We start from the raw sequence: 13,710 nt of genomic DNA on the forward strand, positions 1-13,710 counted from the left end.
ATAAAAAGGGATAGAATAAGAATGGTGAATGAGAAAAAAGATAAGAAGATAGCTAATCTTAGGGGATATGAGCCGGAGTCAGAGCCTATGGTCATTCCATACCTCTGTGATTCTTTTCACTCGGGAGGATATATTTATCCATATTTTTCGGAAGCCCTAAGTGTATGATTCGTGAAAGAATTTTCAGAGCTAGCCATTCAAATAGTGGATGGTGGAAAAATGAAGAGTTGAAGTGAAGAGTTGTCTGTGTACCTTTGTCTTTCAAATTTTGAGCTGGATAATTGAAAAGTTATAGAGGTGCCTATTGTCTTTAAAACTTTGGAAAAGTAATGTACTATGAAACTTTAAATCCCTAATTGCTTTCTACGAGTATTAGAAGATCTTTTATGGTGTGTTTATATTTGTCATTTTAATAAAAGACTTAGAAGATGCATCCGTATTTCTTCTATTGTTTTCATCTTCATTTTGCTTTCCATTCTTTTCTTTCCATCATTTTCTTGCCATTTTATTTTTGTGTGCCAATATTCTTTTCATTTTACCCTTTGCAGGGTCCCAAATAATGAACATGAAGATAATCATAGCAATAATCTCGGATTTGATTTCAAAAACTTAATTCATGTTGATGAACTTGATAATGAGAAAGATTCAGATAACTACACACTGCTTCTTAATTTATTAAAATTAATAGAACATGAAGATAAACCAATTGAACCTCACAAAAAAATTATCGAATTAGTGAATTTGGGATATGGTGAAAACAGAAAAGAGGTTAAAGTTGGTATATCTTTTTTACCAACTGAAAGACAAAAGCTAGAAAAGTTACTCCGAGAATATGTAGATGTGTTCGCATAAACTTATCAGAATATATCAGGACTCAGCACTGATATTGTAGAGCACAAGTTACCTTTAAATTAAGATGTAAGCCGATGTAGCAAAAGCTTAGGCGCATACAACCAGAGATGCTGTTGAAAATTAAAGAGAAAGTGAAGAAGCAATTTGATGTTGAATTTTTGGAGATGGTAAAATATCTTGAATGGATAGCCAACATAGTGCTAGTTCTTAAGAAGGATGGAAAAGTGAGAATGTGTGTCGATTATCGAGACTTGAATAGGGCAAGTCCCAAAGATAACTTTTCTCTACCTCACATTGATACTCTAGTGGATAATACTGCTAGGCATTCTACATTTTCCTTTATGGATGGCTTTTCAAGCTACAATCAAATTAAGATGCCTCGAGATGATATGGAAAAAATTACATATATGACTATGTGAGGAACATTCTGTTACAAAGTCATGGCTTTTGGGTCGAAAAATGCTGGTGTCACTTATCAAAGAGCAATGATAACTCTCTTTCATGACATAATGCATAAAAAAATAGAGATATATGTGGATAATATGATTGCAAAATCTTATGAAGGAGAAGTCATGTAGTCAATCTCAAAAAGTTGTTTGATAGGTTGAGAAGATATCAGCTGAAGTTGAATCTTGCTAAATGTACATTTGGTACCAAATTAAGAAAATTATTGGGCTTTATAGTCAGTGAAAGAGGATTGAAGTGGACCCGAATAAGGTACAAGCCATCCAGAACTTATCTCTTCTTTGTACCCTAAAAAAAGTATGAGGTTTCCTAGAGAGATCGAACTATATTACTCGTTTCATCTCTCAACTCACCTACAAATGTGATCCTATTTTAAGCTTCTTAGAAAACATAATCCAGAAGAATGGAATGATGAATGCCAATAAGCTTTTGACAAAATCAAAGAATACTTATCAAATTCGCCGATATTGCTACCATTATTCCAAGAAAGCCTTTGATCTTATACTTAACGGTACATAAAAATTCCATGGGATATGTGTTGGGGCAAAGAGATGAAGCTGATAGGAAAGAACGAGCAATATACTACTTGAGCAAAAACTTCATTGATTATGAGTCCAAGTATTCACCATTAGAGAAGATATGTTGTGCATTAGCCTGGACAACTCGAAGGCTTAGACAATACATACTTTATCACACTACTTGGCTCATAGCAAAGCTAGATCCTATTAAGTATATCTTCGAAAAGCCCTCATTGATAGGAAGAATAGCACGGTGGCAAGTTATGCTTTCAGAATATAATATCATTTATGTGACTCAAAAAGCTATAAAAGGAAGTGTCGTAGCTGAGTTCCTTACTGATCGTGCTGTCGAAAATTATGAACCAATGAACCTGGAGTTTCTTGATAAAGATGTGATGGCCATTGAAGAAAATAAACCTATTGAAGAGTCTTGAAAAATGTATTTTGATAGAGCTACTAATACTTTGGGTCATGGTATTAGGGTAATTTTAATATCTCCTGATGGACATTTTTATCCCATTACAGCCAAGTTAAATTTTAATTGCACAAATAATATGGCTGAGTATGAGGCCTGTGTTATGGGTCTGAAGTAGTAATTGAAAAGAAAATTAAAGTATTAGATGTGTTTGGAGATTCAGCTCTAGTCATCTATTAGTTGTAAGAAGAATGGGAAACCAAAGATTCTAAGTTGATACGGTATCATAAGTACATCTCTCAATTGGTCAAACAATTCAAAAAAATTCAATTTTAGCATTTGCCTAGAGAAAAAAACCAAATTATTGATGCACTGGCTACTCTAACTGCAATGATTAAAATAGATGTAAATACTGAAATCCAACCCATCAAGCTGGATGTGAATAATGAATCAGTACATTATTCAGGTGTTGAAGAAAAAGTTGATGAGAAGCCATGGTATTATGACATTATGCAATACATTAAAAGCCAATAATACCCAAAACATACAACAAAAAATGATAAGAGGACTATTAGAAGGTTGGCTATGAGTTTCTTTCTTGATGGAGACATCTTCTATAAAAAGGGTCGAGATCAAATACTCTTAAGGTGTGTGAATGCAGCTGAAGCGAAGAGGATTATTGAAAAAGTACATGATGGAGTTTGTGGGGCACATACAAATGGTCATATGATGGCTAGTCAAATTATGAGAGCTGGATACTATTGGTTAACAATGGAGAGTGATTGTATTGATTATGCCAAAAAATGCCATAAATGTCAGATCTATGCTGACAAGATCTACACTCTTCCAACAGCATTGCATGTTTTGGCTCTTTCATGGCCATTCTCTATGTGAGGTATGGATGTCATCGGTCTCATCACTCTAAAAGCTTCAAATGGACATAGATTTATCTTTATGATGATTGATTACTTTACAAAATGGGTAGAAGTCGTATCATACGCTAGTGTGAACCGATTTGTGGTATGCAAATTCATAAAAAAAGAGATAATATATAGATATGGGCTTTCAAAGATAATTATTTTTGATAATGCCAAAAATTTAAACAGCAAAATGATGAATGAAATTTACACTCAGTTCAAGATTCATCACCATAATTCGGCACCATATCGTCTAAAGATAAATGGGATAGTGGAGGCTGTAAACAAGAATATCAAAAGAATTTAAAAAAAAAATGACTGATACTTACAATGATTGGCATGAGAAGTTGCCTTTTGCTTTACATGCTTATAAAACATCAATCCGAACATCTACTAGGGTCACCTCGTTCTCTTTGGTATATGAAATGGAAGTTGTGTTATCGATCGAAGTAAAAATTTCATCACTGAGAGTCCTGATGGATGTAGAATTAGAAGAAGTAGAATGGGTTCAAAATTGGTATGAGCAGTTGAACCTCATTGAAGAAAAAAGACTTACAGCACTTTATCATGGTCAATTATATCAAAAGAGGATGATGAGAGCATATGACAAAAAAATTCATCCCCATTGCTTTAAGGAAAAAAATTTAGTGCTAAAAAAGATCATTCTAAATCAACATGATAATCGAGAAAAATGGACACCAAATTAGGAAGGCCTATATGTGGTGAAAAGGTATTTTCTGATGGGGTATTGATTTTGGCAGAGATGGACAGAGGTGATTTGCCTACTATAATAAATTCAAATGCTGTAAAAAAATATTTTGCTTAAAAAAAAAGAACAAGAAAAATGATGACTTATCTAAGTTGAAAACCTGAAAAAGGTGACTTGGATATGAAGGAGAAGCATCTTCAAAAAAAGATCCCACAACACCAGGGCAAGTGTAGTTTGACAAACTCTAAAGAATCAAGGAAATCATTTGATTTAGTTTTAAAAAAAATTGAGAATATTTTGCTCGTGATTATCTTTTGATCATTACTTGGGCACCTTTGTTTCAACTCAAACACTTTTGTTGCCATGCACTTATTATCAGTCTAATGAAATATGTTATCTTTTCATTGGAAATAATGCCTATCCATTCCTCTATTCTCATTTGATATTTTCGTTCACCATACAAATATGAGAGATGTGTGATTACATTTTGTTTGTCTTGAACTTAAAATGATGGAAAGAAATACAAACACAAAAGATCTTAGCATTACTTTTTTAAAAAAAAATTGACAAAGGTAGATGAAAAAGATGAGAAAAGCATGACAAGACATTGATGTTACAGACTTTTGAAGAAGAAAAATATTGTGGTCAAATGTTAAGAACAGATTAGCCATTTGAGAATTCTGATAAAAGAAGCCAAAAAATGAGAGATTTCGAGAACCTTTTTACTACAATGAATAATTTTGATCGCATTACATGCATTGCATTTAGAACACTTAATACATACATTCATGAGCAGTTTTAATAAGGACAGAGACTTTCTATTTCCTAATGAAAAACAAGATCAAACAAAAGATTTCAAAAGAGAGAAATTTACTTGTTCAAATATGAGAATTCGATTTGGAGCCATTTTTCAGATGAGATTTTTAAAGTTGTCGAGCCTCTACTAAGAGGAGCTTTTTCTAAATAAAATTTTAAAGTTGTTGAGCCTCTGCTGAGAGAAATTTTTTTTAATATGAGAATTTTAAAGTTGTCAAGCCTCTACTGAGATGAGCTTTTTCAAGATGAGAATTTTTAAAATTGTCAAGCCTTTGCTGAGAGGAGCTTTTTCAAATGAAAATTTTAAAGTCATTGAGCCTATGCTGAGAGGAGCCCTTTTCAAGATAAGATTTCAAAAATTGTTGAGCATATACTGAGAAGAGCCTTTTTCAAGATGAGATTTTTAAAGTTGTTGAGCCTCTGCTGAGATGAGTCTTTTTCAGATTTTAAATTTTCAAAAGTTGTCGAGCTTCAAGTGAGAGGAGCATTTTCGATTTAATGAGAAAAACTTTTTGAGTAGTCTATGTTCAAAAAAAAAAAGAGGAAAAAAATTCCATTTGGATTTTGGATAAAATTGTTGTCTTTGTCTTTGCCCTATTACTGATTTTCAGCAATATGCAAATAGGGATAGCTGTGAACATCAAATTTGTCTGGTCACAAAAAAAATAATAAATAAAATAATAATATTATTATTAAATACAATAATAAAAATTAAACAAAAATATAAAAAATATAAAAAAGGGAAGGATGGCAGTGGTGCCTTCCTCGGCACCACTACCACCACGCCTTACCCACCATATCTTACCCTACCACCCATACTCTGATCACCCATCCCACTGGCTCCTAGCCCTACCATTGTCAGATCAGACAAAAATAATAAAAAAGGGTATGGGGCTGATGCACCCCATGCTGAGCCCTGTGCCATGCAGGGTCGGAGCTCTATAAATGGAGCTCCTAGCCAAACCCAAAGAGGGGGGAAAAAATAAAACGAATGAGGGAACCTTGCCAAAAAAAAAGCTAAAAAAAAAGGGGAGCTTTCTGCCTAAAAAACAAATTCAACACAGTCCTCCCCGTAGGGAAAAACCTAGCGCCGAGAAGCTTCCTGCACAAAGAAAAAAAAAGTCAATTTAAAAAAAAAAAGAGAATAAAAAAAGAAAGGGTTTGACCGAAACTTCAAGAACAGATCTGGAGAATTTGGGACTATTTTTGGTGAAAAAGAGGCAGGATCTGTGTTTAGAAGGTTGAGGAGAACATTTTAAGTGATTTTAGTTTTTTCTATTCACCAACGACCGCGGTCGACGATGGGTAACGACGACTGTGGTCGACGATGGGCAACGGTGACCGACGACGGGCGATGGCAATGGTGACGACAACCGATCGACCATCTGCATTTGGCTGAAGAAAAAAAAAAGAAAAGTTTTTTTTTCTAGAGAAGGAAGAGAATGACTAAAAAAAAAATTAGACCTTTTATATAAGCTATAAATAGTCAAAATGACACCGTTTCAATAAACGCCCAAAACAACATCGTTTTGAACCTTAAGGATCCGTGCGTCAACCCATGACCTTACCCGGGATTCGCGCAACCAACCAGCTACCCGACTCACCCTTAGACCCAGACCGGGCAAGCTGAACCGATATAAACCAAGCCGAACAGCACCTGAACTGTCGAACCAACCGGACCGTGCTTGAACCGACCGGACTCGCGTTAAGCGGATCGTTGATCGATCCATTTAGGTAAAAAAAAATTTTTTTCTTTATGAATTTTTATTTTTTATATATATTATTTTATTAATATTTTGCATATTAAAACATTTATATTTGTTAAATTAAATAATGAAATATGTAGTTAAAATTTTTATAATTTTGTTAATTTTTAAAATAAACTTTAAAAAACAAAATAAAATAAAAATAAATTTAATAATAATAAATTAATAAATAAGAAAAAAGAAATTTTTATCCGACGATGAGATTCAAAGGTACTCCGAGTAGTGATACTTACGAAATCTCTATGTGAGAAAATTTTTTAAAATACTACCAGTGTATTTGAATATTTATAAAAAATTTTTCAATACAATAAAAATTTTCTTTTTTTTTCTTGTAAAATAATAATAATAAAATTAACTAATAAATTAAAAATAGGTAATAAAAAATGAGAAAAAAAGAAATTTTGTCCGATGATGGGATTTCAAAAGTATTTCGAGTAGAGATGCTTTAAGAAATCCCTAGGTGAGAAGATTTTTTCTTAAATATTATCAGTGTATTGGAATATTTATAGAAAATTTTCAATACAATAAAAATTCCTCTATTCTTCATTTCTTTTAAATAAGAAAATAAAAAAAATTAATAAAATTTCTAAAAATAAAAAAATAAAATGTGTGCATCATGTTATTATTTGCATTGCATGCATGATATAATTTTTACGAAAAGTAAATTCGGACCTCCAAGGATAAGATTCTTAGGTATTTCGAGAACCAATACCTAAGAAATCTCTAGGTGAGAAAAAGTTATTCTAATATTACCAACGTACTGAAGTATTTTGAGAATTATTTCAATAAAAAAAGTTCTAATTTATTTTTCTCGAATAAAATTTGAATAATAATTTTTTAAAAAATAAAACCAAACAAACCAATTTCCAAAAAAAATCAAGAAAATTATTTTTCCAAACATCGAGAATGAGATTATTTTTAATCAAAATTAAAGGATAACGCATAGTTAAGTGATACCATTTTTAAATGGGTGTCGTGGGGGTGTTAATCCTTCCCCACGTGTAGCCGACTCCTGAACCCAGATTGTTTCGTAGACCGTGAAATTATCTTTTTAATAAATTTTAATTAATTTTAAAATCTTATTAGAAGGATAAATTTTAATAGGTAGCCAATTGTACCTCACCAAAAAAGATTGGTGGCGACTCCATTTTTCGTTCTTTTACTTTCATTTCTAAATTCATCGAGCGGACACAAAACCATTATGACAATGCTATTTTAGAAAAAGTATGATAAGAGTTTATGGTTATATATAGATTATGAGGCCTTGAACAAAATCACTATAAGGAATAGGTGTTCTATTCCCCTTATTGCAGATCTATTTCATCAATGAGCCAGGCCAAGTACTTATCCAAATTGGATTTAAGGTCTGGATACCATCAGGTTAGAATTACTAAAAGAGATAAGCCAAAAACCACTTATGTCACATGGTATGATGCATTTGAATTTTTTATTATGCCTTTTAGATTGACTAATGCCCCTACCATATTTTGTACCTTAATGAATTAGGTATTCCATGACTATCTTGATAAGTTTATGCTCATCTACATAAATACTATAATGGTATATAGTTCTACCTTAGAAGAGCACCAAGAACATTTATGTCTTGTGTTTTAAAGGCTCCAAAACAATCAATTGTATGTGAAAAAAAAGAAATGTGCCTTTGTGCAAACTCAGATCCATTTTTTAAACCACATATTGGATAGGGCCATATCGAAATGAACATAAAAAAAGTTAGGGCCATCAAAGAATGAGTGATACCAAGGAATGTCATTAAACGTTGATCTTTTAAGGGCTAGCTAACTATTATAGGAGATTTGTGGAAGGGTATTCTCATAAGGTAACAGCTCTTATTAAGTTATTGAAGAAAAGGCACAAATGGTGTTGGACAATTGAATGCCAAGAAATATTTAAGGGTCTAAAGGATATCATAATGAAAGACCCTATCTTGGCTCTCTATAATCTTAGGAAGCCCTTTAAAGTACAAATGAATACATCAGATTTTGCTATTAAGGGAGTATGTTTGCAAAAATGACACCAAATTGCATTTGAAAGTAAAAAATTGAGCGAAGTAAAAAAATATATATAGCTTAAGAGAAGGAACCTCTAGCCATGATCATTGTTTAATGGCATAGTAACATTACTTGCTAGATTCTCAATTTGTTGTTAAAACCTATAATATAACGGTTAGTCATTTTCTCACCCAACCAAGACTTTCAAGAAAACAGGTAAAATGGCAACAGTTCCTAGTTGAATTTGACTTTTACTTTAAACGTAAAGATGGAAAGACTAACCAAGTATTTGCTGCATCAAGTAGACATGCAGAGTTGGTAGCCCTCAAGAGGATTGTTCTAATGTTTGCTAGTAAGATGACTACCGTTATCCAAAAATTGATTGAAAAGAATATGAATAATGACCACCAAGCTAGCTCTATCATGAAATTCGTGAAGAAAGGGAAGTCTAAATATTTTTTGGGTGAAAAATGAAGCTTTATTGACAAAGAGGCCATGATTATTTGTGCCAAAAGTAAGGGGTTTGAGACAAATGCTAATAAGAGATTGTCATGACATACTTTGGGCCAGGTATCCTGGTTGGCAACGCACTCTTGCCTTGTTAAGATAGGGCTACTACTGGCCATATATGTGGCAAGACGTAATGGATTATACCAAAACTTACCTCATTTTCCAACAAAACAAGTTAGAAAGGAAGAAACTAGCAAGCATGTTTGATCTTTTACCTATGCCTACTAGACCTTATGAAAATATATCTTTTAACTTCATATCGGGCCTCTTAAAGTTGGTGTTTTTTAGTTTATTTTGGTGGCTCTTAATCATTTCTCGAAGTATGCCATATTTATCCCTACCTAAAAGTATTGTACTATGAAAGACATGTTCTACCTCACATTTAAAAATGTTGTTAAGTATTAGGGCATTCCACAAAACATTGCCAATGACAAAGATCTTAGATTCACCGAGTCATTTGGGGGAAAACTTTTCAAGTTGTTAGGGTCTTAGCTTAAAATCTCTTGAAGTTAACACCAACTAATAGAATGCCAAACCCAGTGATTCAATGGTTTATTGGTGGAGTACATGAGGCATTTTATGCAAGATAATAAAAAAATATTAGCCTTTTTTTTTATGTCTCTTAGTTTTCTTTTAATTCAAACAAGAATTCCTTTACCAATAAACGTCCCTTTGAAGTGGTCATTATGCAACAACCAAGAATGCTCCACACCTCTTTAAAGCCCTATCGAGGGAAAAGTCTATGAGCCTTCAACCTTGCTAAGGAATGAAAACAGAATACTGAGATTGCTCAAGCATATTTAGAAAAGGCATTCAAATGCATGAAGAAATGGGCAAATAAGGGTTAAAGGACACAACATTTTAAGGTTGGTGACCTTGTACTTGTCAGGTCGATGCCCGAGCAACTCAAATTCTTAAAAAAGCAGGATTGTAAGTTGGTGTGTAAGTATGAAGGTCTAGTGACAATCCTTTCTGAGGTAAAAAATGCTTCTTACAAATTTGACCCACCTAAATGGATGAAAGTGCATCCAGTATTTCATGTAAGCAACTTGAAGTCTTACCATGCAAAACCCATAAATGCAAGTTGTAATAAAGCCACTAGGGCCACAATCAATATGAAGCCACCATTCGAACATCAAATGGAAGAGATTTTAGTAGATAGGCTTACCATACTGTCCCAAAAACCCAACAGAGAGTACTTGGTGAAGTGGAGGGCTTAGGACCAAAAAAGATCAATTTGGAAAGATACCATAACCTTTGAGCCTTCAAAAAAAAGAATGAAGATTTTCAGGCCAGCAAGTTGATGAGGTTGTCAATAGGTTAAGTGGGGAAAAATGTTATAAACCACCCTTGTATAAGGTTATGACTGGGTAGAGGTGCCAAAGGGGAAGATAGATCTCATGTACTAGGAAAAAGTATCTTCATTTAAATATTGTAATGGTTTTTGGTAGTATAGGTGTAAAAGCTCTAAGCTCTTTAGAAGGTGTGAGCAGTTTGCAAATTTTTAGGTTGCCTTACTAGTCAAGGTACATGCTAGACCACCCATTTAGGGCTACTCCTCTAGCCTTGAAGATAGTGTCTAAAACTCAATACTCCTTTTGTAATCGTTGTAACTTTCTTAATATTAATAAAACATTTTTTTTCTTTCGAGGCCATCGGAGGTTAAGCTGGTGTGCACCCATTATCCCTTGGTATTTTGTTGCTTATATTTGAGATTAACTTGTGACTTTACTTGTTGCTTGTTCAAATTTCAAGCTATCTTAGTTGACTTGTGTGGAAATATCTGTTTAAGTGCTGCACGAACTATTATTTCATCGAGAGAAAGCTTAGTTCATGATAGAGGGCACGTGGGTACATATCATTAGTCGATGCAAAGCAGCTCAGGGCCAGAATGGGAGCAGTGAGTCCAGTGCTAGCTGTTCAAGAACGGGGATGGTTGTGGGGCATGCTCAAAAGTTAGGTGCCTAGACAAGAGCGCGCATATGCTCAAGGAGGGCCGTGACCATCATTGTAACTGACGAGTGCCTTGGATATTGCGCCAATGAGTGCACCCACTCCAACCTAAGTGGCGCAGCCTTTGGCCGCATGGATATAAACGGTGAGAACTCACAGCTCAGGAACGGTAACGGAGGCGAACTCCCAGTCGTTTATAGAAGTTTGTTATTCGTCAGTTCCTTCAACGATCTTTCTTTTTCATTGTCACTTCTATTTTGTCAAGTTTTTCTTCTTGCTTTTATTATTATTATTATTACTATTATTATTATTATTTATAATGTGATGGTTTTACCAAGTGGGAATTAACCATAAGCCTACAGCACTATAAGATTGGAGTTTGTTTCATCTTTGTATGGGACAACAATGAAATTTTGTTACATTTTGCCTCATTAATATTAAATTTATTACTATATTTTACTTTTGTCTCCACATTATTGATTTTCTAAACTTTAACATTGTCATTTAAAATTTTAGGACCCCATGTAAATATCCACGGAAGAATGGCCTTCCAAGTTAATGAAGGTTCAACTGATTATTGGCTATCTCTTCCGGTGGAATTTGAGGAGGGAATGAAGATGTTGGATCAACGCATTTCAGAGAAGTGCTATTCTCTTTTCGATAAATTCAACTATTTATTCATTTGGTTACAAAAAATTTTAGAAAGAAAGTTATTATGATTTCAATGCATAAAATCCTTGTGACTTCCATGGCCCAATGTAAAGGCAAAAGCACAAGCAAAATAAAAGGTCTTCTTTAGGCTCCACAAAATGCAGATATGACTAACGTAAGGAAACTTCTTGGTGCAACATCAATAAAAAGCACTTTTTTTGCTGTTACTTTTCCTTCTGTTGACTATTACTTTACCATTTTCTTGAATCTTGACTCAATGCATTTGATGTCGGGCCAGGCCACATTCAAAGTGTCCCATCCTTACAGCAAGTTGAAAATTACATTCTACTTCTGTCATTTCATTTTTTGGTTGAAACGTAACTAACTACATTAATACAAATTTAAGAGTTCAGGAATTATCTCTTCCCACATTACAACTTCTTGGGTTAGAAATATCGTATCTAGATATCAGCCAAAAGTTTAAGCTTAATACAATCAAGGGCATTATTATATAAAACAAAATCATCACCAAGGTTGGCACCATTCTTGGCAAGAATATCAGCACAAGTATTGCCTTCACAGTGGACGTGCTTCTTAACTTGGATTTATAATTGATCTATCAGCACCATTATGTCATTTCTTTTGTTTCCCCTCCAAGACCGTGAGGCAAAAGACTATGATTTGGGACATCATGACATTAGCATATGAATTTCTTTTCACTTACACTATCTGACTAGAGTATCCACCATGAGCTATATATGGAAAATAACCTTCTTCAAATTCAGCCACTTTTTCTTCTTGTTTTTAAACAGGCCCTTTTATTCCCAAATTTGAAGGTGAAAAAAAAAAGCAACATCCATCAATGAAATTGCTTGAAAGAAGTTACAAAAGTTCAGAGACTCCAAATCTACAAAAATACAGTGAGAGATAAAATGAAATTGCTACTAATAGATTTTGACATTTGGATGTTGGCTGCAGGCAAAATCTAATGAGTGGTTAGAGATGAATCATCTATGGGGAGCAAATTGGTGCATAATTAGGGGACCCTTGAAATGACCATTCTTAGTGAAACTAACAACACTATCAACAGCAAGAACACTCTCTGCAAGGGATGTCATTCCAAGAAATTGGTCGCCAAAAGCAACTTACTCCTCATCGCCTCAACTTCGTATAACTGTGAAAGTAACTGTCAATTGGCCATGACAATGAGGGGACTAATCGCCTTTTTTAGGTCAAAAGGCTCCCTAGTCCCATGACACCAAAAGTATTCCTTGCCTCCCATTTTTTTTTTTTTTTAAGAAAAAGGTAACCGTTGGACGGCATAATAGCATCCAAGGGCCATTCTTTTTTTTTTTCTTCAATGGTTTTCCCTACTTTCGTAGTGCGCAAGTGTTTGTAGATTTTGAAGCCGTCTCCAAAGGAAAGAGTACGTTTAGTATTGTTACAGTCATTCACGTTTAAATGAAAGTTTGTGATCCTGTTGGATTTTAATGAAATTTGGAACACAGAATGTAAAATGTTACTTGTGTTGTCAATTTGTCCTTGAACTTCCCTCCCATGATTTTAGGCTAAACCTCCAATACTTGCACTTATTTGATTTAAGTTAACCTTTGTAAATAAGAATTTGAGATGGGTTGAATGTAGTAATCAGCAGGATTCTCAAAATATAAAATGAGATCACTGTCAAATTAAATTTTTGGCATAAAAATGTCTCAAAGAAATATGAAAAAAAATCCATAAAGTCCATATTTAAATGTAGTAGTACTATTTTAATAGTAAGGTGTCCCATGCAAAGCGTTTAGGGTTTGAAAGACTATTGTCATGCATGTCATTGACAATTGAAAGACTATTTTTTATCCACATCAAAAAAGTCCTCATTGAAATGTTGGGAATAATGACTCAAATCCCATAAGAGATTTGTTTGGGATTTCTTAGAGATTTATTTGGAATTTGTCAGATATTGCTTGATGGACAAGAATACTTGCAAAAGAAGAATTCCAAGAGAAAGAGGATTCTTAATAGGTAAGTTTGACTTGCAATAGAAGAATTCTAAAAGGAAAGGGATTCTTAATAGGCAAGTTTAACTTACAGGAGAAAAATTCTAAGAAGAGAGGGATTCTTAATGGGCA

At 33.7% G+C, this 13,710-nt stretch overlaps 1 pseudogene; it reads left to right on the top strand.

Moving 5' to 3' along the window:
• Positions 1-7,784: 7,784 nt before the first annotated feature.
• On the top strand, positions 7,785-13,458 carry LOC111281597 (expansin-B3-like; annotated as a pseudogene).
• Positions 13,459-13,710: the final 252 nt, after the last annotated feature.

Source organism: Durio zibethinus, chromosome 5, assembly GCF_047325235.1.
Source record: "Durio zibethinus cultivar Kanyao isolate XHJ-2024 chromosome 5, ASM4732523v1, whole genome shotgun sequence".
NCBI classification, from domain to species: domain Eukaryota; kingdom Viridiplantae; phylum Streptophyta; class Magnoliopsida; order Malvales; family Malvaceae; genus Durio; species Durio zibethinus.